The following is a 26,261-nucleotide window of genomic DNA, read 5'->3' on the forward strand; positions in this document are numbered from 1 at the left end:
GACTTCCAATCCCTGATTTTCTCCTACGCGCTTTCTGCGTTGCTACATCCCTTGGCGGGCGGGGGGCATTTCTCCAGCGTACTTGTTCTTAGGTTTCCCTTCTAATGGAGGATACTGGAATAAGTTAGTAGAACCTCTGCAAAAGAAAGAGAGTCTTGGAAGCCCAGCCTTTTCCCCCGATAGCTTTTTAAAAATGATGGTTCACTGGGTTTGTGTCAGAGGATCTGAAAGATAAAGGAGGCAAGTGCATAACTGGAATGTGACATCCAATGCTCTTTTAAAATGTGGGGGTTTTTTGGGGGGGTGTTATTGGGTTGTTTTCATTTTCCTTTTGATTATGTATTTAGTGTTTCTATATCATGATTTCTTCCTGTGAACTGCCCTGAGACCTGCAGGTATTGGGCGGTATACAAATCTATAATAATAATAATAATAATAATACTGTAATGATAATAACAGCCTGCCCATTCCCTAACTTTTGACAGAACCCTTCCTCCTAGTCTTCGTATCTTTTTTATCTTTATCTAAATAGTTATCTATTTAGGATAACTGCATAGACCCCCCCTCCGTCTCATTTTCCTAAGGTCCCTATACACTTCCTCCTTCTCCATACCATTTTTCCTCCTCTCCTCCTGTTACTATTAGGATGTAACCCCTTATCAGTTTACTAGCAAATAAGTCCCATTGAATAAATTGGAGACTACTTCAAAGTAGACATGCTTTGACTGCATGCTCCCTCCCTCCAGGTAGATCTGATCCTATTTGCCCTCTGCATTCTCCCTATTTTCCAATGCAAAACAATTTCTTACCTCCCTCTAAAACCCCACACACTCCTTTGCATAGATTAAGGCGACAGTATGTACTTTTCCCTCCCCAAATTCAAGTTGTTTCTCCTTCTTTCCCTGTCTCTTGTAGTTGTGTGGCCTGTCTGTATTTCATTTGATTCCCTTCCCTTCCTCCGATAACTGTAGGTGGATCTGACTTTCAACCCCTCTCCTCCTTGTACCCTGCCACACCTGTCATGAAGAGAAATAAGCCAGAAAAGATAAAGCACTTTGCATACTGGAATGTGTTGTTAGAAATCAATGGTCCCAATACATCTGTCTTCACCCCAGTACTTTAACCCCAGTTTAATGCCAGCAGTTGGCTGTTCAGTGTTGTTAAGAATCTAGGACTCTGAAATGCCTCACCTTGTGCCCTCTATTAATTGCCACATGATTTTATGACTACTAGCTTAGAAGGCTATTAAAGAAGAAGATTAGATAGCTTTACCAGCAGCTATTAGGGGTTGTATAATTCTGTCAGAGGATGAGTGCAAACAGGGAGCGGCTCTTTCCACATCCTTGGGAGAGGCAGCTGGTAGACTTATTGAGAGTGGTAGACTTGATAGACTTCTTGTCTGATCCAGAAAGGATATTCCTATGCTCTTACATAGGCACTACTTGTATAATAAAAGTAATGCACTAATTATATTGTAAAAAGAGCTCAGAAAAACCTGGGTGCACAGCTTGAGCACATAGAAGTATCTAAAAATTGAATGCCAGTAATATTGACCCCCCCATATAGTTGTTGTTTAGTTGCTTAGTCGTGTCCGACTCTTTGTGACCCCATGGACCAGAGCACGCCAGGACATCCCGCATTTGGTCAAACTCATGTTAGTAGCCCCCATGTAGTACAAGCATCTAACTTTGTACTGTATTACCATTTTAAATGATAACTTTAAAATAGAAATTCAAGTTGTCACTTACATCTAGACTTCTGTAATGCTTTCTGGGTCTGCTTGTTATGTCTGTTAAGCTTTTCTGTTGTTTTGTCTAGAGGCCTTTCCTGAAACTTAACTCTTTCCTATCCACTTGGGATTCTGTGTCTCCTACCTGTGGCTTCTGAATTCATTCTCTTCTTTTGGGGCCAAATTCCCACAAACAGAATTGAGTAAATGCATTGCTTTCTTCCCATATGAACTACTTCAGTTTTCTAATTACTTTTTGCTCTTTCCGCGTTCAACCTCTTGTGGCCACTCTGAAGAAATATTTCACAAAAAAGAATAAATGTATGGTTAACTGTCTTGATAACAGAAAAGTCCAGATTTCCTTTTGCCAACAGTGAAGAGCTAATACGAATTCATTACTTCTGTACTGTTTTGAAAGAAGCTAATAAGATATGTGGAGCCACAGGACAGAGAGGATCTGAAAGTCACACAACTCAGCCTCCTGCCCTTGAAAGGGTTTCCCATATCTTAGTCCCATGGCAGATTAACTTTCATCATTTTAAGACTGCTATGAGTCCAAGCTTTGCAAGGAAGGGTGGGTTCCATGTTTCAAAATAGATGGCCTGAAAGAAGTAGAATCCCCTACCCCCAATATCTATTCTGATATACAAAGGTAATGTTTATTTAGCGCAGTCAGTCAGACAAATGACATTTTTCAAACCTGATTCCTTCTTAACTTCATGAAGCTGGTGAGACTTGGGCAGAGGGCCTTCTTCAATTGCAAAACCCTGCATATGGTTTCAACGTATTATCTGATTGGTTTTAATTGTGGTGTATTCTTTCTTACCAATTTTTAATTTTCTTAGGAGTTGTGAATAGGTGGCATACAGAGACTATTAAAAAGTTGCTCTTAGCACAAAAACACAACTTTGTAACAGTAAGCCTTCCTAGGAGTGGTTTTCCTATGTCCTGACTAGTGCAGCAGCTCTACAGACCACCTGATCAGACAGTCCATGGTGCTTTGGGGAAAGTATTTAGTTCACCTATTGCTTTTTGATGTGTACCAGAGGTAGCTGTTAATTTTGTGTTCTGTATCTGATCTCTGTCCAGAGAGCAGGAGAGGATAAAGTGAGGCAAGGGGTGGTGAACTGGTAGGAGGGAGACTTTGCAGACATAGTAAGAATATTTATTTGAAGGTAGAAAAGCCAGTGTGTTTCCAGATGCAGGAGGAGAACATAGCACAAAGGCAGGTGTGAGAGGGTAGGACACAGTATGAGGGCTAATTGGTTGGCAAGGTGGAGAAAGTGAATTAGGCAGAAGTGAAGATTTGGAGATCTAGGAGTTTGAAGTTTTACAAGAAGACCAATGAAGAACTAGCATGGGTATTAAAAGAGGGACCCATTACTTGTTAAAATGAACTCTTCTGCAGTTGTTTCAGCTTACTTTGATATGTTAAGTTGCTGTGTTTTCTGGTGAAAACTCAGCTTCGCGTCACAAAGTTGGGTTAGTGTCATGAAGTCAGTGAATCACAAATGGCTATTTACATGTCTTCTCTACACAAAAACAATCTTTTCTAGCACCGAAATCATGAGTTGTCCACTTCTGTTCAAAGACATTTAATAGAGGGTTTCTAAAAACCTGGCTTTAATATTTTAATTCTATATGCAAACTCCTGGTACCTTTCTGTTCCCCTCTCTGACTGTCCCACCCTCCCTTTGGTCTTGTCCTCTTTCTAATTCCTGCCTTTTCCATTCCTAGGCTTAGTCTGTCTTTGTTGTGTCCTGACTGCCTATGTTATTAAGGTTTATTATCTGAGCACCTAAGCAGGATCACAGCAGCTGATCCAGTAGCAAACCAGAAGCCCCTCTGACTGCCCAACCACAGCTAATCAATCCCCCTATGCTTCATCATAATGAATGCCACATTAAAATGTTAGTATATTATTATATATTTTTATCTTCTGGACACTTTGTTTTTCCCCAGCATTGGGCTTCTACCTGTGAGACCTGGGAACAGATCCCTGCTGAATCATTAACTCAGAATTGATTTGCTAGCAAATAATTCAATTTTGCCCTCATTTCCCTTCCATTGCTGAAATGGGGATATGATTAGAGAGGAGCAAAAATTGTGAAGAATGTAAGAGGGACGGTGAAAATGTAAATGATGATAACTAGTAAGCAGCAGAACTTGAGTAAGCTGTTCATTTTATTTTATCACATATTTATGTTGCTTACTGCTCAGGAGACCACAGTCATATTGGAGGTAATTCAGATGGCTTTTATACCTCACACTTAAGGCCAATTCAGTCTCCAGGAGCTTTTTTGCAGTAGCCCTAGGTCTTTAAATGGATACTGCTTGCAAATCCACGGGGGATGTGGATGATCTGTTCAGCCCTAAAAATGTATGGATGTTCTCAGCAGTTTAACTCTATTGCAAGACAAGATGGCATGTAATTGCATACTCCATTAAAGATGCAAAGGAACCTGACTCCACTGCTGCTCAGGAACTGCTCTCCTTAGCTTGAAGTGTTAGTTAACTTAATTCCTCAAGCACAGTGTGCTATTTCTGCTGCAAGCTGCTAACATTTCTGCATCAGGGTCTTTAATTTTTTTTGTCAGTGTTACAGCACTGTGTTGTCTATACCTGCAAGGAGTAAAAGGACCTGATTGCACTGAGTATAATTTTACCTATTCTGTAAATGTAAATTCACCTGGTTGTGTATGGCATGTAAGAATCTCCTGCATCTCTTAGCCCAGAGATGGAAGGAAGACAAAATCCCTGCCAGAGAAGAATGGCAGGCTAAGCTGACAAACTATGCAGAGATGGCGAAAATGACTGGGAAAATCAGAAACTGGGAGGACCAAAATTTCAATAAAGAATGAGGGAAATTTATAGTTTATCTAGGAGACCATTGTAAGCAGTTGAACTCTTTGGCAGGATTTTAAAAACACTTCTAATGTAACAAGAACGATGGATATAGTCGAGTATTTAAAAAAATGGAGTGACTTAAAATATGCAGAGGAAAAGGATTAGTAACGGAACCCATGGAGAGGTGGAGGGAAGTCCAAAGATTTGGGGGAATCTTTGTGTATTTCTCTTTATTTCTGGTTATGAATGTAAATTTTAATTTGTAAAATCAAATAAATAAATAATATATAAAAAAGACATAACAGCAGCTGGGGGGGGGACCTCCAAGTGACCGTGCTTGTCAGTGTGCATGCTAGGTGTTTGGATTCTTCTGTCTAGTAGGTAGTCCAAATTCCCAGTCACAAGCGACAGCCCAATGAAGATTGTCTACCTTACTGACATGGTTTGCTAGAAATGTGACTTGCCCTGTGTAATAATAATAATAATAATAATAATCATCATCATCATCATCATCATCATCATCATTATTTATTTGTACCCTGCCCATCTGACTGGGTTGCTTCTATGTGCAATAAAGCTTTTTGCGAAGGCATGTTGTTGCTGGTTCCAGAAGAAACAATTTGGTTGTCCTTTGCATAGCCCCATGGCCCTTCTGTAGCCCAAGTATTTGGAAGTGAGATCTACCAAAACAAGTGAGACATATTCCCAATGTAAACATGATAAGCTTCAGGACAGAAGTCCATCTTGAACTTTCATTTATTAACTGCCCTGATTTGAGCTGTTGATGATTTGGTTTGTAGGGCCATGCGGTTATCTTGCACCAAAGCCCGTCAGTCTCCAAATTGTAATCTCTTAGGTAAACAGCGGGTTATTCAGAATCCACAATAAATTAAAGGCAAAACCCATTTATGATTAAGGGATTTTATTAATCTGATTCTCCTGTGTGGATAGACCAGTCCTGAATAATTACCACTGTCAACAGTGAAAACATATCCACATAACGTTGTTGGCATTCACTTATTTTGTTTTTACTGGCTGCACAAAGGGGATTTGAAAGTGAAATTACTTTTACTTCCTTCATTTAAGTCACAGTTCTGCCTCCCTTGCTTGCTCCAGATACAGCGATAAAACATATTAGTGTCCCACTTCACAAATGAGGAAATACTTGCTCCTCACAAACACACTTCAGGATATCAGCAGAAAGTTTCTGATATCCTCCCCCACCACCTGCTCAATCATCTCCTGATGTAATGTACTTCTGTGTCTTTTTTTTAAAAAAAGTTGCTGATACCATCATCTTTGTGCCTGTCTGTTTTTCTAGATTTCACACACCCCCTTTCCTCATATAAAGCAGCAGGGCTGTGGGTGGTGCTGTGGTCTAAACCACTGAGCCTCTTGGGCTTGCCAATCAGAAGGTTGGAGGTGAATCTGCGGTACAGGGTAAGCTCCCATTGCTTTGTCCCAGCTCCTGCCAGTCTGGCAGTTTGAAAGCATACCAGCATGAGTAGATAAATAGGTACAGTGGTGCCTTGCAAGACGAAAAGAATCCGTTCTGTGATTCTCTTTGTCTAGCGGTTTTTTCGTCTTGCGAAGCAAGCCCATTGACGGATTAGCGGCTTTTAGTGGCTTATCAGCTTATCGGATCAGCTGATAAGCAGCTTAGCGGCTTAGAAAAGGGGGGGGAGGAAAAAAAACCCCGCAGGAACTCGCAAACATTTTCGTCTTGCGAAGCAAGCCCATAGGAGATTCGTTTTGCGAAGCACCTCCAAAACGGAAAACTCTTTCGTCTAGCGAGTTTTCCGTCTTGCGAGGCATTCGTCTTGCGGGGCACCACTGTACTGCTGCGGCGGGAAGGAAAATGGTGTTTCCGTGCTCTCTGGCACTCATGACAGTCCTGTCGCTCCAGAATCAGTTTAGTCATGCTGGCCACTTGACCTGGAAAGCAGTCTCGGGACAAACTCTGGCTCCCTTGGCCTGAAAAACGAGAGGAGCGCCACACCCCATAGTCACTTTTGACTGGATTTAACCATCCAGGGGTCCTTTACCTTTTGTTGTTGTTGTTTAGTCGTGTCCGACTCTTTGTGACCCATGGACCAGAGCATGCCAGGCACTCCTGTCTTTGACTGCCTCCTGCAGTTTGGTCAAACTCATGCTGGTATCTTCAAGAACACCGTCCAGCCATCTCGTCCCCTGTCGTCCCCTTCTCCTTGTGCCCTCAATCTTTCCCAACATCAGGGTCTTTTCCAGGGAGTCTTCTCTTCTCATGAAGTGACCAAAGTATTGGAGCCTCAGCTTCAGGATCTGTCCTTCCAGTGAGCACTCAGGGCTGATTTCCTTCAGAATGGAGAGGTTTGATCTTCTTGCAGTCCATGGGACTCTCAAGAATCCCCTCCAACACCTTTACCTTTACCTTTAACTTTTATATAAAGTAGCGTGGACAAGTTAAGTTTTACCTTTACATCTTAACAGATTTTTATTTTTGCATAGTGTGATGCTTATGAAGCCAAAAATGAATGACTAAGCAGTATCCAGAATTTTCACTTCCTTAAGGCCAAAATCTTTAGAAAATGATTACTAGCAGAAACATCAGAGTTTTGTGGTGCCTTAAAGATTTGGAAATCTCTTGTAATAAATAGTTTTGGGGGCTCAAGCCCCTTTAATCAGATGCATTGTCACTGTTTGCCAAGTTGTCCTCAAGTGTAAATTAAGGTGATCATTTTCACTAGTATGGCAACACTGCATTTTTGTATCCATTCTAGTTGTTTTTATGATTTCTAATATCCTTTCCCCCCTTTTTTCTTTTTTTTACAAGTGGACTTTCGGTCAAGTTCATTTTTTTCTTCATTAATTATGTTGTCCTAGCAGCTGAATGGAATAACTTCACGATCTAACAACAGTCTTTACTCATGCCATTTTATAAATAGCCTTCAAAACATTTAAAGAACTTACTTCAACAAAGGCTCTTCCACCTTAGGCGTGTAAAATTGGCCCCATGGGATCAAAACATTTCCAGCAATTATTAAATGAGCACTGAAGATTTTATTTCTCCTTATCAACCATGAAATACCACAGGATGTTCTCTTGTAGTCAAAGTCTGTTTAAATATGCTGTGGCCTGCGCTGTGAAAGTACAGTCCAACTTCCCTTTTGTTCTCCTTGTGTATGTGGCAGAAGCTGCATCCCAGCTCCTCATCCCAGCCTGGTTACTATCAGTGTGAGAGCGGCTCTTTCCAGAGTGCCAGCCATCTGAAGCAACCTACCCTCATTGCATGTCTGTGCTTCATCAACGTGGTTAGTGTTGAAATATTTGAATTTATGCGGAGTGGCTCATATTAAACATAAACAAACCTAGCACATTGCTGCATTCTCTGAATCCGTTTCTGATGGCCGCTTGGCTTGGCCATGAACACTTAATTTGACTCCCTGGCCCAGGCATGTCCAAAGTCTGTTTTGGGGGCCTAATCCGGCCTGCTGGTCGGTTTTATCTGGCCCCCATGGCAGTTTATTTCCTGGGGTAAAATCCAAAAAAACCCTCAACAACTTCAACCCTAAAAGAAGCTCAAGTTCAAGAACTTCAATCCTAAAACAAGCTCAACAACTTTGGGGTAAAATCATAAAAAAGCTTAACAATTTCAATCCTTTAAAAAGGTCAACAACTTTGGCTGGCCCTTTGGTCAGCCCTTACGGCCCTCCACTTCATAAAATCTGGCCCTCTTTGAAAAAAGTTTGGACACCACTGCCTAGCCTAACAAAACAACAAAAAACCTAGGTTGTAAATTGAACTTCAGTTGCTCTGGCAATGAGTAACGTGGCCAGAAAAAGGTAGAAAGTTGCAGATACAAATCTGGTGAGTTTCATGGGATGGATTAGGTTGCCTTAGACAATCATCCTGCTGCTGCCAGGCAACAGTTTGGGATAATAATGCTCACCCAGCTTAAGGGTTGGAGTGGGTTTCTAAGGGTTACTAAAGTTGCTTTGTGTGGGAAACATGTCGTACTTTCTAAAGTACTATACAAATCGTAGCTACAAAAGTTGTGGGTAACAGGTGACTATGCACTTTTATTCTGATGCCTAGGAATTGGAATTTTCCATTCCTGTTGGTAATGTCTGTGATCTTTAGTCTGAAGCCTCAGTGCTGAGCTGGTTATGGCATAGCAGTTCGTCATTCAGGTCAGACATAAGGGCACATGAGTGTGCTGAGTGAGGAGATGCTCAGCGTGTTGCTTCTGTTTGAGAAGAGCAGTTTGCTTGCTGCTAGCAAGAACAGATAATTTTAAAGAAAGGGTAGACTTCAGTCTCATGGAAAGCTACTGTGAGCTAGAAGGCAACAAACCCTTCACATTTCTCTGTATCTCTCTCTCTTAATGTGGATAACAGTTACAGTAAAAAGGTTGGCTACCAAACTGCTGTTGCAGCAGAGACCATGCCTTGTCAGCTGCATCTTGCAGCCAGCTGGAGTCACCCAGAGGCAAAGTTTAGTATGCCTTGTCTCATTCTTTAAAACGGCACTGAGTCTTTCAAACAAACCACTGCCCTCTTGATTTTTTAATCTTAAAAATGCTAGTAAAATTCTGGCAAAAGCAATGCTACTTCCCTTGGTTCTGCCTGCATCCATCTCACCTGGTTGTGTTCATCAAGTGAGTCCAATGATTTATTGGGGGGTGGCGAAACAACCTTCAGTACATGAGATGTATCGCCATCATCATGAGCCTGGTCCAGAAACCTGGTTCAGTGTACTTATGGTATTTCTGGAGAACAAGTACCGTAATTTAGGAATTTGCAGATTGCTTTGCTTGGTCATACCTAATCTAGTCAGGGCCAATCACAAACCTCTGAGAGCTCAGAAGCAGAACATAAAGTAGAGGGAGCTTTCCCCTATTGTCTGTTCTCTACTACCTGGTATTCAGCAGAATACTGCCCAAGTATATGGAAGCTCCATATATCTATCATGGCAAATAATTACTGATAGTAATTTGTCCATGAGTTTGTCTGATGCTTTAAAAAAAATGACATCCAAGCTAAATGACAACCCTTCTTTGTTCAAGGTCCAGTCCCTGGCATATCCATGCAAGACTGGGAAAGATGCCAACCTGAAACCCTGGAGAGATATTGCCAGTCAGTGGCATGGTTTTCACATAATACTAAGTCTTGTTTTGTTTAGTCTAACTATGATTTATTTGAATCAAGCCTGCACACTACCCATGGTTTGCTTTCTGCCAACAAACTACAGTGCGAAGCCCCTGTTTGTTTGCTTGTCTGTGAACTGACTTGTGGTTTGTTGAAGAAACCATGGTTAAAAACAAACCATAACTTAATGAACACAGCCAATATAGACATTACTAAGCTAGATGGACGAATGATACAACCTGATCTAAAGCGGCTTCCTTTGTCCTTTTTCTCTCTCTGTCAGCAGCCTATCAGTGCTTGAATTAAGTTCCAGAGATGCTACTGCTTTTGTGGGATCTTCCGTATGTAGGGACCTCCTAGATCAGAGTGACATTACTCTTGTTATGTAAATATCCTTTTATTAAATCATTTGAAAGCTGCTGGTGGTGTACAGTATTATTCCCCCCTCTTAAAATTGAAGTTTAAACTCTACAGCAAATGCTGGCAAGACTCCCACACTCTTTGGCAAAGGTTTCCCTCCCACAACTATTCCAGGCACATTTTATAACTTCATAGCCTTGCTGTGTTGGAAAGCACACTGAAGTAACAGCAAGGACTTTGTTCTGAAAGATTTGCCCTCCCTGCTGTGGGTTTTCAGCAGGTGTAGGCAATTGGTGGTTGGAAACCAGCATTAAGGCTAAATCTGTGCAGCATGGCCTTGTGGATATGATTAGCAGGGCGAGCATCCTAAATATAGGAGTATTTCCAATGAGCAAGAATTGTATTTATAAAAGATTCTGTTTATACAGTAAATTGCAAGGGAACACAGTGAATTTTGACATATTTCACTTTTTGATCAAGAGTCAGAAAACAGGGTTATTTGTTTTCATTTAACAAATGTAATTGAATGGATTAAAACTGAGAGTGATTATCATCATACAGTGCAAAGAGAGAACAAGCTTGGCAACTTGGTTGTTTGGTATAGCTAGCATTTAAAATGCCATAAACAAGCTGTTGATGCGTCTGCAAAATTATTAGGCTGATATCTACCTAGCCATGAGGGCTGACTTTTGACACCAGGAAGTTTGTAAAGCTCAACATCAATTCGGAAATCAATTTTCTAGATAACTGGCCAAGAAGAGGGTAAAAATCTAAGTGATGAATCAAGGTAGTTCTGGCCTTTGAAGTTGCCCTGGTGGGAGTCTGCATTAGAACCTATGTAAACTGCTGTGCGCTTCCTTTTAGAGAGCTCAGAGTAGTCGTGTGGTCAGAAATAAAGTTACATGCAATGAAATCGCCAAGGGAACTGGAGAAAATGCTGCTTTTTTCCAAATTGCAGAAGGTATTGATGGTACCTAAAATGGCCTTGCTGAATTGGACCAAAGTCCATCAATACCAGCATTCTTTTTTCAGCAGTCGCCAGTGTCTGGGAGGTCACAAGCAGCACAGTGATCATGTTCTGTTTGCCACCAGCATCCAACATACAAGTACGCTCTGAACATGTAAGTTCTATTTAGCTGCCAATGGAAATACCTATTTTCAAACCCGTGTCTGCTGGAGATGGCTGCCACATCTTTTGGTTGTGGATTCCAAAACTGCTTCTGTGAAGAAGACCCTCTTCTTCCTGTTAGTGGACAGCCTCATGTGGACTGGGAATCTGTAGAAGTTGAGTAGTTCCTCAGGTGCCATTCTTTTAAAGTGTTGTGCTTAGATTCTTGGTGAGGGTTCTGTCCAACTTCCACTTCTTTGATACTTTGGGTGAATTTTCTTTGAGGGGTTTTTTTAACTACAATGCAAGGAAAGGTAGTATAACTTGTTTGAGAGGGGGATTAAAATGTGCATGTTAAAACACCATACTGGGCACAAGGTGGGTGTAGTTGGCATTAGGAGTGAAAGAGAAGCCTGTCACGCTTAAGCAAATTTATTTCCCTTTGAATTCTGTAGAAACAGTAGACTTCTGAAAGGGGCTGTGGGGCTTACTGTCCTTTTTGTCAGCTGCAGCCCCACCTGACAGTGATTCTCATGCCAGGTCTTGAACAGAAAAATAAATGAATCTCTGTTACTTAGTATTTCTGTAGGTCCTCTATAGAATGCTTGGAGTAGCATTGTGCCGCATATAACATTTGCACAGTTACAGTCTTAAGACATGGAAAGAAAGGGAGTAGAAGGGAAATGGCAGGTGAGTTGGGAATTCCAAAACTAAGAGATGGCTTATTAAACAGGTATTTCAACAGGCCAGTGGACTCTGGGAGGGATAAGAGTTCCAGGTCACTGCATTTCATTCTTGTTCTTTTTGCTAGGAAGCCAAAACGGACGCTTAACCATGCCTAATGAATCTCCACCTGGCTTCCCCTATTTCCTTTGTTGGAAGGAAGCAAAATAAAAAAAATTCCTTCCAGTAGCACCTTAGAGACCAACTAAGTTTGTTATTGGTATGAGCTTTCGTGTGCATGCACACTTCTTCAGATACACAGGAAGCAGTTCACATACACAGAGGAATGCTTGTTTGGAATGGACGCTCCATTGAGGTGGATAGGGCATCTCTTACAAGCATGAGTGACATAGATGGGACTCTCCATTCTGACAACTGTATCCAGAGTATCTCGCTTTTTTCTTTCTGTTTGTTAATGCATTGTCTTCATCCAATTCAAGGAGCTTCCATGAATAGTAGAGGCTGAATTGCTAAGGCCAGTTTCATTTTCACATCAAAAGAATGTATACTGTGGAAGGGTGTGCAGTCATTCATCATGAATTCTATACTAAATGTATGCGGTTTCATTAAATTCACAGTTGGAGTTGCATTTCTTTCAGCATGGCGGAAGGTGGGTTCGTAATTCTGACCCAAGTAGTTTATATGCTGTTACTTCTTCTTGGCCCAGCCTTCCCAGAAAGCAGATACAGAATGCCTTTCCTTCAGCCGCCTTGCTAAATTGCACGCTGTCATCGCCTTTCATCTGGGATTGGACTGTGCACAGGCATGCATGTGTATCTCTGTGCTGAACTGTTATTCTGTGGGATCACCGAAAAAGCACAAAATAGAAATATGTGCAGTATTCAGTTCACAGATAGCCCCCACTAAAAACCATGTGTCTGCCCATTTGGACTGCAAAATATATGCTTAAAAGTTTGTAGGCAATGCCTATCAAAATCTTACAAACCAGGGAACTAGCTTGATTCGTAGTGGTCTGGAATGGGGCTTTTATGCCCTGCATAGTTCTTTGTCTCTCTCCCATAACTAACAACAGCAGAATAATGTGTGCAAAATGAGAAATTATGCACAGTTTCTGAAGGTACATAATTTGTACAAGGTGCAGTATTCAGGGTGCTTTTTGGAGCAAATCTTTATCATCACTATTTTGAAGTGAAGAGTATACACGGCACTGTCTACGGATTGTGGATTCAGCGACTACTTAGGAATTTTTTTCACCATCGTTTGAGAAAGCTGAGTATTTGTACAAAGAGTTTGGCAGGCGAAGCAAATTGCTTTCCCATTATTGGGGTCAGAATTGTAAGCAGTGTGCCAAGAACCAGAAAAGGGGGAGGAGCAGGTGAAGGGGCAAACTGAATGAATGAATTTTGTGAGCCCAGCAGGGCAGCCTTCGGTTTTTCTAGTGATACAGAGAAAAATGGAAGAGCATGGAGCTCCCAGGAGCATCCTTGTGGGAGGGGTGCCTCTTTGGGGTGGCATTTTCTTTGAAGCTGAATGGAAGTGACCTCTCTTATCCCCTTTCAAATTTAACCATTTGAACCCCAAGGATGGATGGCATTTTGGCTGGGTTCCCAGTACACCTGTAATCCTCCCCAGGCCCACATCTAGTTCCGGCCTCCCCCTCTAGGATAGCAGACTTGAGTACCCTTCCAGCTGCCTACCCTGTTCAATGATGACTGAGCTTGCTTACTATTCAAATTCTTGTATGAACAAAATTCCCCCGTTCTTTCTTTAACGGGAAGTACAAAGATGAATATGATCAGAATGCCAGTTTGCTTCCCAATTATACTCTTCTAAAAATGGAACATTTAATATAGCACTTCATAGAAGAGTGTCTGAGTGTAGCCCTTAAAAATAGGATTGTTTGAAGAAATGAGCACACAATTCTCACTTCCTCATACAAAGCACACTAATAAGAAACCGGTCTGGCTAAAAAATATATATGTTGCAAAGTCCTTTAAAATGATCATTTGTGTCGATCCTGTGTTCTCTCTCTAATACTGGGTGACCCTGATTATCATAATTTACATTATGTGCAAAGCTGTGTGGCAACTTAAGTTAAAATTGTAGCTGTGACTGTCTCCCCACCCCACTTTTTAGCAATGCAGAAGACATTACAGAAAGCTCCAGTGTTCGTTTGGTGAATCTTTTGGGACATGTGTAGAAACTTTATCCTCCACTGTAAGCTTCTAGTCATGTTCTCCTATGCCAGCCTTTCCCAACCTGGTGCCCTTCTGATATTTTGGACTGCAACTCCCCTCAGTCCCAGAAAGCATGGCCAGTGGTCAGGGCAACATTTAGTTAAACCAACTGAATCAGGAATGGGCTTTTTCTCTCCTGGGAGTTTTTTTTAGCATGCTTGGGGCAACAATAGTTAGCGGCAGGACTGCCGTTGTAGGACACTGATAAAGAGCATGAGCTGTGCGCCGGAAGGTGCAGTTCAAATTTCAGTCATGAAATCAAGATTTCTCTATTACAGGGATGATAATAATGTGAGTCTTGTCTTTTGGAATAGTGCAGTGATAGTTGTGGTAACATACATGAAGCAGCGAGGAAGCGGCCATCTCCCATATAAATGTATGCAGAATTGCAGCCCTTGCCTCTTAACATAGCCTAGTTTCTTTTAAAAAAGGGAAACAAACTGGAGGATGTGACTCAACCCAGTAGAAGGAAGGAAACATTAACTGAATGCAGGCAGAACTTGTGACAAGCCTATTGCGGTGTGCAGTTGCTTCTGAACATAGCTTGTTGCTTACAGGACCAAAATCTTTCACTTGCCAGCAGTGTTCAAGATGGTTGCTTAGTGCAGCGGTAGGTAACCTTTCCCAGCCCTGCAAGCCGTATTGAAAATACCTTACGATCTGCTCTTGCAGCCAACTTGCTTCTTTCAGTTGTGTGATTGGCCTAGCTTGTAACTGATAAGACATCACACTTTCAGGGTGTTCTTATTCTAGAAAGGTTAGCCTCAATACAGCACACGAGGCAGAGCTTGGGAGATCTTGGAATCTTGATTTGTACATTGTAGCAGTTGCAAACTAGTTAAGTGGAGTTTTATTTCCTCTTTGTGCTTGATCCGTTAGTATTTGTAGCATCCTACTTTTAATCCTCTGTGCAACATGAAGTTTAGAAACGTGCGCATGTGTGCCTTCGTCTCAAAATTTACATGCAACCATCCAGCGCTTTGGATCATAGAATCTTAGAATTGGAAGGGACCCCAAGAGTCATTGTATAGATATATTGTAAAGATGTGTCTTTTTCCTCGGGCTGTCCCTTGACCGTTGTGGTTGGGCCTTGCTTTATTTGCTTTTTTATGCTTTCCCACACTTTTATATTACTGTGCTGCTGGTTTTAGGTTGTATTTGTTTTAATGATACTGATTGCTTTTTTATATTATATGCTGCTTAGAGATTTTTTAAAATACTAAGTTGTTTATAAATGCTTTTCAATATATAAATGAAATGGGGACTTTTGGAATGCTAATGTTTACCTGTAAGCCTAAACAAATTAGCCTTGGGCTTCACTTTTCATTGCTCTTTGAGTCCTTTGTTTTGTGTTGTTTGCATGTTTTGGTTCCTAAGCATGTGGACTTGTCACCAAAGAACCTATTATCCAGAGATGCGGTCAGACAAAGTGCAAGCTGCAGTTGCTGTTGTTTAATGAACTGTGAGACTGTATGTATAGTGAGTGCTCTCTTAAAAATGCTGGGATATGCTGACGCTGAAGGGTAGTATCTTTTTCCATGCCGACTAGTTTTCTACTACGCAGAACAGCATGGTTTTGCTACGCTTAGCTTTTCACAGTTGACTGGAGGCAATGTATGTGCATGAGAGAAAGAAAGGATAGTGTGTTCTTAACATTTCAAGATCCATCTCAGTTTGTGATTCATACTGGTATTTCTATATAATTTTCCATTGCTCACCATATTTGTGATATTCTCTTGTGGGTCTTGGATAGAATGAAATCACGAAGCCCTGTCCTATGATCATTATTAGTCCAGTATCATGATGGATTATATTATTATTTTTCATACTGTGATTTCATCTCATTGCTGTTATTATTTACCTGAGTGCACCACGGACTATTGCTTGCCTTTCTCCATAGCTGGCTTTTTACCTAGCGATGGCCCCTGGAAGCAAATCTACAAAGCAATAGTTTAGTAAGAGGAATACGTCTGTTGCCTGCTGTCCATCAATAGTAGGTAGCTTAAACCAAACACATGAAGCCATCTGGGATCCAGATAGCTGCACACTATGCCACTTCCTACCACAGCCTTTGTGTCTCTCAAAAACCAGCTTCTCAGAGTTAGAGACCTGCCAGAAGGGCATTTGATGCAGCATAAGGCATTCTAGTCGGAAGAGGAAACCGCAGAGATTTTTGTGCACATATGAATGCATGCATGGAAATTTAAATATTGCTGTTCTGAGATATGGGGCTGGTTCATTAGGTGCACCAAACCTTGTCTTCCAGGCCCGACAAAGAATATATTGGCTGTTGAAGCTTGTCATATTCTGTTGGGCTATCTGTTTCCTTGTCTTAACCTAGGATTTGCCAGCATCTGGTTTGTGTGGCTTGTCATGTCATCCAAACCAAGAATCTCCAAGCAAACCACAAGCAGTTACCAAGATTTGGTGATAATAAACCATGAGCCTGGATTTGGAGAAAACTGCATGCCAGACACACTGAGTGACAAGTACCAGGGGTTTGTAGTTTCAGGCACAACCAGTCAGTGGCAATAAAAATATAAAGTGGGTTTCCATTACCTTTTATCAATGTGCTATTAATTGGTAGAAATATATAATTGTTGAAATATTGACTGTTATATTCAAAAGTGGGAAAGGAATCTTAGTACACCATTGTCACTTTACAGCAAAATGGAAACCCGACCAAACAAAGCTTACAGGAGAAGGTATTGAGGGCGGGATGCACTTTCTGTGAGAGTGTTAGTCTAAAATTGGAACAAGCTAGGGAGGAGGTAGAGTATTTGCAGTGGCATTCAGGAATGTGGTTGCAGAATATAAGGCTGCATTTACTCTGTGTATTCTTCCTGCCTGCCTCCAAAATTTCCATCTCTCATCGATGGCTGTATAAAGGGAAAACTCCACACCCTTGCATTCCACCACATGTGTGGCCAGGCTTGCTCTTTGAGGAGAGTTGGTAGCTATTATAAGGCAGGCAGCAGTTTGCTAGAAGAAAACATATTTCATTTTTAGGAAACGGGATGTCTTGGATTACACATACTACAAATCTCAGTTTTTTCCTCCCTTATGAAGGGTGTCCTAACAATTTTGATACCTCTGTGGGTCAGCCAGTCAGGGGGACTCAAACATTATTATGTTAAATGTATATTTTTGTTTGTGATGGCTAGTATATTTTAACTTTGAAAATTGAAAGATAAATCGATGTGAGGTGGAAAATAAGGGTTGTGCAAACAAAGTCCCCATACCATTTCCTTGTGTGATTCTTTTCTTCTGTAGTTGATCATGCCCGAAGCTGTGGGTCTTAACACATCCTTCATCAACTTTCCCAGGGCAGCACCTGTGGTTTTCTAAATATGACAGGGTTTACTTTGATTGAGAGGCCTCTCATTTTCCCATCTTGATATTTCTTGCTTGAGTTGTCCAAGACCAAATTCTACTTGGAAAGCATTTTTAGTGCTCCTATAAAGTTCTGATGCTGACTCAGTATTCAGACTATAGGAAAGAGCTCTTACATTTTGCAGGTGTGCCAAAGAGCAATTGAACTGGTTTGCAGTTAAGCAATACAGCAAGTCTTGCACATAATCCACTGCAGTGGTTTCATTTACTTTCCTTGCTACTTCCTCTAATTTTTTAAGGTTCCTTTAAAGTACTCATCTGTGTACAAAAAAAGTTTTATCTTTGTGTCCTTCTGAAAGTGAGTTATTTCTTGCAGTAGTATGGATTTCTGCAAATGTGGCTGCTGTTGATGATCATTAACTTCTTCTGGCAACCATCGACTTGATTCCATTATGACAAGATGCCTCCCCGTGCCTAATTTGTCAGGCACAATTCTATGGGAGCAATCTTCTATTTTGTACTAAGTGGGAGAGGGACACATCACCCTTCCTGATCTCATGCGTACAAAGAGGAAGAAAACTTTTGAATACCAGCTGCTGGGAATCGCAAGAGGGGAGAACACTGTTGCATTTAGATCCTGCTTTGGGGCTTCCCATAGGCATCACATTGGCCACTGTGAAAACAGGATTCTGAACTAGATGGGCCTTTGGGCTAATCCAGCAGATCTTCTGTTGTGTTCTTGTAATGGAGTGGCGTCTAGGGTGTGTGTGTGTGTCTCCTTTTCATTTGGCATCCAAGCTTTTCTGGGGTTTTTTATGACAGCAACACACACACACACACAGTCTCTGATTCTAATTGCCTTCAAAATTTGGTGTGAATTAATTGACTTCTTGTGCTCAACTCTTTGAAGGCATTATTAGAGTGTCTGCAGCATGGGAGACTGACCTCTCCCCTCTCCCAAGTCCTTCACGTGTGCTGGAGAATTTGGAAGGGGGCAAACTTGTGACCAGTTACAAATAATGATTGACTACAGAGGTCAGTCAATATTTGTGGGCTCCTAGTCATTTGCATCAATCTTCTTCCAAGGAACTCAAGAGTTGTCAACATATGGTTCCTGGTTAGTCTTCAATCCAGGTAACGTACAAGACCAATGTTGCTTAACTTCAGTAATAGAATGACATCAAGTGTGGCTATAGACCATTTTGCTGATCTGCAAAGCAGTTAGGCAAATTTACTAGTTAGGGAAGAATCTCGTCTCCGTAATGGGCTGCTAAAGAAAAATGATTTGTGAGCCAGTGAGTTTTTGTGGTGTTGATTGTTCTTTGATTTAAAATACATTCGTTGCTAACATACATGTGCAGTGCTATCCTAGGACATTCCATCTTGTATGGAGTTTCCAGACGGCTGGCAACAAAATCGACTTTCAGAAAGCGGATGTTGCACCAAGCCATCTTTGAAACTGCCACACATTTATTTCAAGTCTGATGAGAAAACTGATTAATGTGGGGGGAGTTTTTTCTTCCTATTTTTGCAGCCATCTACATAGCACATCATGATGTTAGTAATGTGTTGTGGGAGGAGCCTGCTGGGAAATAGCCATTGCCCAGGCAGTGTTGTAATGTTTTGAAGCTAAGGCATGAAACTAAGATCTCAAGGACTGCCACTCCCCATATGAACTGACCCTGTGATCATCATCTGAGGCCCTTCTTCATGCACCCCTTTCATGAGAGGTCCAGAGGGTGACAACACTAGAATGGGCCTTTTCTGGGTAGTGTATCAATATGATGTGTTGCGAATCACGATGTGCATGCGCACTATGTTGAAAATCACGATGTGGGGAAAACCGTGAAGCCAGCCACTGCTTCTCTCGTGATTCCTGCTGCCTCTCAGCTCTCCCCTGCCTCTTGCAGGGGCCAGTGAACCACAAGAGCAGATGCTGAAGAAAGCAACCTATCTGGGAACTTTCCTAAGTACAGTGGTGCCCCGCAAGACGAATGCCTCGCAAGACGAAAAACTCGCTAGACGAAAGGGTTTTTCGGTTTTGCGTTGCTTCACTAGATGAATTTCCCTATGGGCTTGTATCATGGGAATTGGGGTTGCTTGTGTGTAAACCTCCAGCCGTTCCCAACTGCTTGGGGTGGTTGCGTCTTTCCCCGGCTGAGCAGCCCTTTTGGCTGCTGCTCAGTCGCTGGCAGAATCCGTCAGTGGGTGTCTCCTAAATTTCCTCCAGCATAAGAATTCCTTAACGGACAACCTTCGCCTCGCCTCTCTGCGCGGAAGCCTTCTGCGCAGAGTAGGCGTGCCAATCGGTGGTCCTCCACTCTCCTCACTGACTTCACTGGAAGAGTCTCGGAGCCTCCCCTCCGAAGTGCTCTCTGCCTCTCCCTTCTTCCTGGTGTCACCTGGACTTCTTTCCCCAGAGGACGTTCTCTCTCTTCCCTTACTAGTTCCCTCTCCTGCAGAATCTGGGAGCCTAGCCTCTCCACTCTGCTCCGATGTCAGTTCCCTGACAGCTTGCTTCGCAAGACGAAAACGTCTTGCGCTTTTTTTTTAAAGCCGCTTGAAGAGGTGCATTTGCGACGGACTGTGCTTCGCAAGACGAAAAACATCGCAAGACGAAAAGACTCGCGGAACGAATTCTTTTCGTCTTGCGAGGCACCACTGTAATATAGACACCCACAAGCTCCTTGTTTTAAATGCAGGCACCAGGCTGGTTGGTGGCTGAGAGAGATGCTAGTCTGAATTTCTTGCTAGGAGCACCTTTCCCCCTTCCATTCTCTTTGGGCTCTCTCTGGTGGCACGGCCCTCCCATGGGTGCCTCCTGATACCCCATCTCCTCCTGAGACCCAGACCCCACCGGGGTCCCCTCAAGACCAGAAAGCCCTTTCCACCTTGCCTACCAAAAGCCCCATGTTGCTGCCCTGTTGTTTAAAAAAAGCAACCTTGCCCTGTTGTTTAAACCTCTTTCCTCCCTTCTCTCTTTTTTCCCCTTCAATTTTTTTTATTGATTTCCCACAATTATAACAGATATAACATATAGAACACACAAAGAAAAAGACAACACAATACTAAAAAAAGAAAGAAACAAAAATATAAACACATATTACTTCTAAGGCCCCCATTAATTTTCATTGTTAACTGACTTCCTCGAATCCCCCCTAACTGAGTTTCATTGAATCACCTTGTAACAGTTCTCCAATATCTTCTTTCTAATAAAATAAACTCCTTCACTTTACTATCTTCTTCTCTTTTCATACTAATAATGTTTTACAGTTCATTCTTTCCTCCCTTCTCCTTTCTCTCTCTCTCTGTGTCCGTGTCTCCCTCATTTCTATATCTCCCTTCTCGCTTCTCTCCTTCTCTGTGTTTGTGTCTGTGTGCTGTTTCCACAGAGCCAAATACCCGGCCAACTCCATTAAAAGAAAAAGGGTTGGCCAAAAAAATAAATAAAATGATTTAGAGGAAGAAGAGGGCCTGGCAGGTGATGGATTAGCACCACTGTCTGTACTGGAAGCAGGAGGAGAGCTACAAAACTATATGGCTATGCGAAGAGTGAATTTTGATGCATTCCCTCTGATGTGGTGAAAGGCACAAGAGGCGTCCTTCCCAGTGTTGAAGGCGCTTGTAAAGAGGTTTTTAGCTATCCCAGGAACAAGTGTGCCATGTGAAAGTGTTTTCAGCATGGCTGGCAATGTTCTTCAAAAGCAAAGGGTGTTTCTCTTACTAGAGAATGCTGAAATGCAAATTTTTCTGGCATTTTTTTTTAATTGTCTAAGAATTTTTTTGTTCCGTAAATTTTTATCCATTCTTTCTAGTTTGGCCTGGTATAGAAAATTGACAATCAGTCAAAAGAACTGGTGGTGTGGGATGTATACATGTAGTCAACTAAGACCCCATAGTGAATTACATTTGAATATCTAAATGTGTGGCACAGAATTGGCTTTTTTCTTGTTTAGTAATGTAATTAAATTTTTAGAAAACATTCTCTCACCTTACCTTGGATATCTACAGCTTTTAATTTTAGAGAAAATGTGCTAATTTAAAAATGATCTGTACGTTAAAATAACAGTTGTAGCAATATGTTAAAGATAATTAAAACTTTGTCATTTTTAGTTCCCTAAGTAGTAGCAGTTGCCAGGACATTGTCCCGTTCTTCTCTGCATAGTTCCATCCTCATTCCATACATTGTGATATACAGTGGTACCTCGGGTTAAGTACTTAATTCGTTCCGGAGGTCCGTACTTAACCTGAAACTGTTCTTAACCTGAAGCACCACTTTAGCTAATGGGGCCTCCTGCTGCTGCTGCCCCGCCGGAGCACGATTTCTGTTCTCATCCTGAAGCAAAGTTCTTAACCCGAGGTACTATTTCTGGGTTAGCGGAGGGTCTGTAACCTGAAGCATATGTAACCTGAAGCGTATGTAACCTGAGGTACCACTGTATTGGTGTATCACGATATTTACCTGGTGATATATCTCCATGTTGAAAACCAGACATCACCCACCCTACGGCGGTGGTTCTACATTTGTGGAATGCTCTCCCCAGGAAGGCTAGCCTGGTACTTTTGTTACATATCTTTGGGTGCCAGGCAAAAAGATTCCTCTTCTCTCAGGCCTTTGGCTAATTAAAACAAATTGATGGTCTTTTAAATGGCGTGTGGGGGGGTGTTGTTATTTATTACTATGCTATGCATTTTTGTGTTTTCATATTGTACACTGCCCTGTGATAACAGCTGAATGGCAGTATAGAAATTTAATTAATAATAATAATAATAATAATAATAATAATGATGATGATGATGATGATGATGTACTGGGACAGACTGACCACCTCCTTCTCTCCTTCAAGACATAATGATTTGGGATGGGAAGGGCCTTAGCATCTGTTGTGCCCAGTGCCCATGCCTCTAAAAGAAATCTGCTTTTCAAGTATTCCCAGGTTGATTACAGACAAATAAATATAGAAAATTGGTAATGTGATATCCTTCTGTAGAAGGATCACGTTCCCTCGGTGCAAGACAATGCAAATTGTCAGTTTATACAAAGCTCTTCATGCAGGAGAACAGAATGTCAGTAGACGTCAGATCTGAAATGTCAACATGCTTGATGGAGTCACTAAGCAGTTATTCTGTGGTTTCCTGGGATAGTGGGTAGAGGGGGGGGGGAATACAGTTCACTTCCTTGTTCATTTCAGACATTCAAAGTAGTGCTAGTTTGAATGTCTGTATGAAGGCTCTGATGTCCTCCCACCCCTTTATTTTGTATTCATCTTTAATGAGGAACAGGGATTTCTTGGTTGTGACTCTGGGACTGCAGAATAACTTCAAGTGGTGTGGTTTTGTACCCCAGTCATGGCCTTTTGGGCAGCTAAACGAAGACCCATTTGCACAGGGAGGCCTTTGGGCAATAAATGATGAAGACTTTTTCTGAGCTGCTTATGATCTAGAATTTGCTTTATGACTATTTTAACGTACTGCAGATACTATTTTAGTTGGCTTTATTGTTCTTGGGATACTTGATTTTTTTATATATAAAAAAACCCCTATGGGAATGGAGTTTTCCAATTGTGGTGATGGGGTGCGGGGCTTTGGTTGTTGAATTTCAGTATAGGATTGAGTTGGGCCTAGGAAGTCCATCCTAGAAACTGTGCAGAGATCAGACCCACCTCTGACTAGAGGCAGCTGTTGTCAGAAATCTGCTGCTGAATCTTTAGCAGACGGGTTCAAACTTTAGTTCCGTTGGCGAAAAGGGTAATTAAGTTCCAGTTGATGTAGTTGCTGTTTTCCCTTGGGGTAACCCCAGAAATCTCTGTTAATAACTGGCTGATGTAATCACAGGACTGCTACACATGGCAATGTACATTCTACCTGTGTTGATTTGGGTTTGACTGGTACCTGTTTGTTTCTTTCAAGCCAAGCATTACTAAAGTAGCATAAAAATTTACTGATTATGGGAGAAGCTTTTGTGGACTATACTTTTTAAGGTGCCCCAAGACTCTTTACTGATATACAGTGATATACAATGTATATCCAGTGGTACCTCTGGATGCGAACGGGATCTGTTCCGGAGCCCTGTTTGCATCCTGAAGCGAACGCAACCCACGTCTGTGAGGGCGCGGGTCACGATTTGCCGCTTCTGCACATGTGCGTGACGTCATTTTGAGCGTCTGCACATGCATGAGCGGCGAAACCCGGAAGTAACGTGTTCTGTTACTTCTGGGTTTCCGCGGAGCGTAACTTGAAAATGCTCAACCTGAAGCATATTTAACCAAAGGTATGACTGCACTGATATACAATGTTAGTCATACTGGCAGTATGTAAGATCTATTGGCATCAGTTGACTTGACCCATTGAAATGAATGGGCCTACTCTGTGACTTAGTTGAGTATCACCCTTTGTTGCTTTGCTGTAAGAGACTAACATAGAAACCATGCAACCTGACTTCCAGGCTTTCTTATAAGATTGGTGCCATCTTCTTGTAGGAACTGCAAAGGATGGTGCATGGGTGCTTGGGCACTACTTACAAAATTCAGAGAGGAGTGTCCACAATTTAATCTTTTTTATATCTTACAGCTTGATCCCCCACCTCTGGTCCTATACAAATTAAACTATATTCAGACTTTGACTACAACTCCAGATTTGCTCAGCCTCCAGAGGCTGAATTAAATGCTTTTCTAGGTCATGCCTGGCTCATGTATCTGTACTTGGCCATCCTTGTGTTGTAAGCAAGTTATCTTGGGACAGGTGGGCTGTCCTCATGAATCAAATAGTAGGTGGTTAATTTCTCCTGTTACTCTGTTACCTTTTGATGTTTTGTGCTCTTTTCTCTCTCATTTGCACACTGCTTTTTGAATAAATAAACTGATGGCCATGCTTTTTATAATATGTTAAGGAACTCCCTGGCCTTACTTTTTAAAAACCAGAGTAGAGAAACTATGATCTAATATGGATGGGCCCATTATGGGTACAGTAGAGCAACATATTTTAATTACTCATTTTTTCCTGATCATAAAACAGATAAACTAGCACATAGTGTGTTTAATCTCTGCTGGTTGTGGGAATTGTACTCTGTGTTTGTGTATCTATTTAAATTTGGGATATACAACATCACATTAAGACTTCTCCTCTCAATCTCCCTGTGCCCCCATCTGCTGTGGAGGGTTCCCTAACACTGCAAAACAGATTTTGGGAAGGGGAAATCTGTTGTGCAAGAGGGCTGACAATGCTTTATGTCACCCATATATTTCAATATTTTATTAGATTTGGTCACCTGGAATTGGTTATACTTACTTCTCTAGAGTGACAAATACCAGTATGTTTTAGGCTGGGTTGTCTAGTTTTTCATATGTTCTATTCTTTCATCTTTTCAGGTTTCACAGATAAGCTGCTACGCCTGCCTTTTAAGGAGTGAGTGTCTACAGAAGTTTCAAGACAATATTGTCACCTGGTAAGCGTTTGTTAGATGTTCTTGCCTATAAATATCTTTTTCCCACTCTTTGTGAGAGACTTTGATTTTTACTGTTCAAAGCTACACATAAGCTTGCTACCTTACTTCCAGCCATTCCTTCTATGTGGGGGCTGGATTACTGTTTCCTAAAAGGGAAAAAAGCACGATATATCTTATGCCTAGAATTTAAAGGTATATCTGCCTTCATGCCAATTTAAGAAGCAGGGATTCTTACAAATAATTCTGGGAAATTAAGGTTGGTGATAATGTAGATTCTGCCTTCCACAAATTTTTAGAGTTGTGTCAGAAGCTGTATGTGTGGATTTCTGCACATGCAAGAGGACTTTCCTCTTGTCTCCCTGCACGCCCCCAAAATCTGCTCCAGGGAGTTCTTAAGTCTAGGTTTTTAGGATAAGTTGAAGGAGAGAAGGGGGATGTTCTGTAGCATGAATAGAAGTATTGTGCTAGCGGAATGACTAATGTTGGATACAACACTTTATTTCCAGGGTTCCTTGGTGAGAGGATGGACTATTAATTTAGCAATCCTGTTTTGACAGCAGATACAAACCATGGTTTGCTCTGTTCAGATGTAATGACAAACTGGTTTCTGTGAACTAGATTACCTACTGGTGAGCTTTCAGACCACCCTCTGGAATCGTGATACAGCCCAAAGACCATTTTGTAAAATAGCCAAACTGTGGCAAGTAGCCTTGCCTGTGGCAAGTTAAGATTCCCTTTGAGCAGCTGAGCAAGAAAGCTCTTGAAAAAATGGAAGAATACACTTTCTTTTTTCTTTCAGGCTATTGGTAATGCCACAGATTACCAACATAGGTTTGTTTGGGCATGCAGACTCGTGCATATTCTTATGGGCTAGGAATTTTTGTAGACCTGTTTGTCAAGTGTGATTAAGAATGGGCACACTCATTCCTCCAAATGTTACAGTTTCCAAACATATTTCCTGGTGATTTGGGAGGTTGGTTTTTTACTCTCAAGTTTCAGCTGCTCAGGTAAGCAGGCCAGCTCCCAGCTTGTGCAGGATTGGCAGTCTCTTTGCCCAGAAAGCAAAGCAGTAGCTGTCCAAGGAAACCAGGGCAGTCTTTGGGTTTCCTGGCACAGCAAAACTTCCCCCTGCCAGTCTTTCCACAAATGAAATGAAAAAACACCGAAATACATGTTGTAGTAGAACATGGTCATCTTCTGTGGTTTAGCATTCACAGTGGCTGTTCTCAAGAAATACTAATGATGGCAATTGTTTACAGTTGACATGTCCAAATAGGTTGGTGCTTTTCTGACTTAATGATGGGTTTCTGATTGGGCCCACATCACTGAACAGTGGTGAACTGTGAGGTTGTCTTTCCCCCCCTTGCATGTTCAGTTACTTGTGATAAGGTAC

The 26,261-nt window shown here is 41.7% G+C and overlaps 1 protein-coding gene across 4 annotated transcripts in view; it reads left to right on the forward strand.

Annotated features, from left to right (window-relative positions):
* Positions 1-26,261, forward strand: part of CYRIB (CYFIP related Rac1 interactor B) — a 67,590-nt gene that overhangs the window by 18,056 nt on the left and 23,273 nt on the right. For 2 of the 4 annotated variants that reach the window (XM_083516981.1, XM_083516980.1), the window contains exon 2: positions 24,792-24,868. The gene's annotated coding sequence lies outside the window, so the exon portion shown is untranslated. Of the gene's footprint in view, positions 1-34; positions 241-14,625; positions 14,702-24,791; positions 24,869-26,261 lie in introns of those variants that run through there. The other 2 variants (XM_083516982.1, XM_083516983.1) reach the window with 2 other exon arrangements.

The sequence above is a fragment of the Podarcis liolepis genome (assembly GCF_965112155.1).
Source record: "Podarcis liolepis genome assembly, chromosome: 8".
Classification (NCBI taxonomy): domain Eukaryota; kingdom Metazoa; phylum Chordata; class Lepidosauria; order Squamata; family Lacertidae; genus Podarcis; species Podarcis liolepis.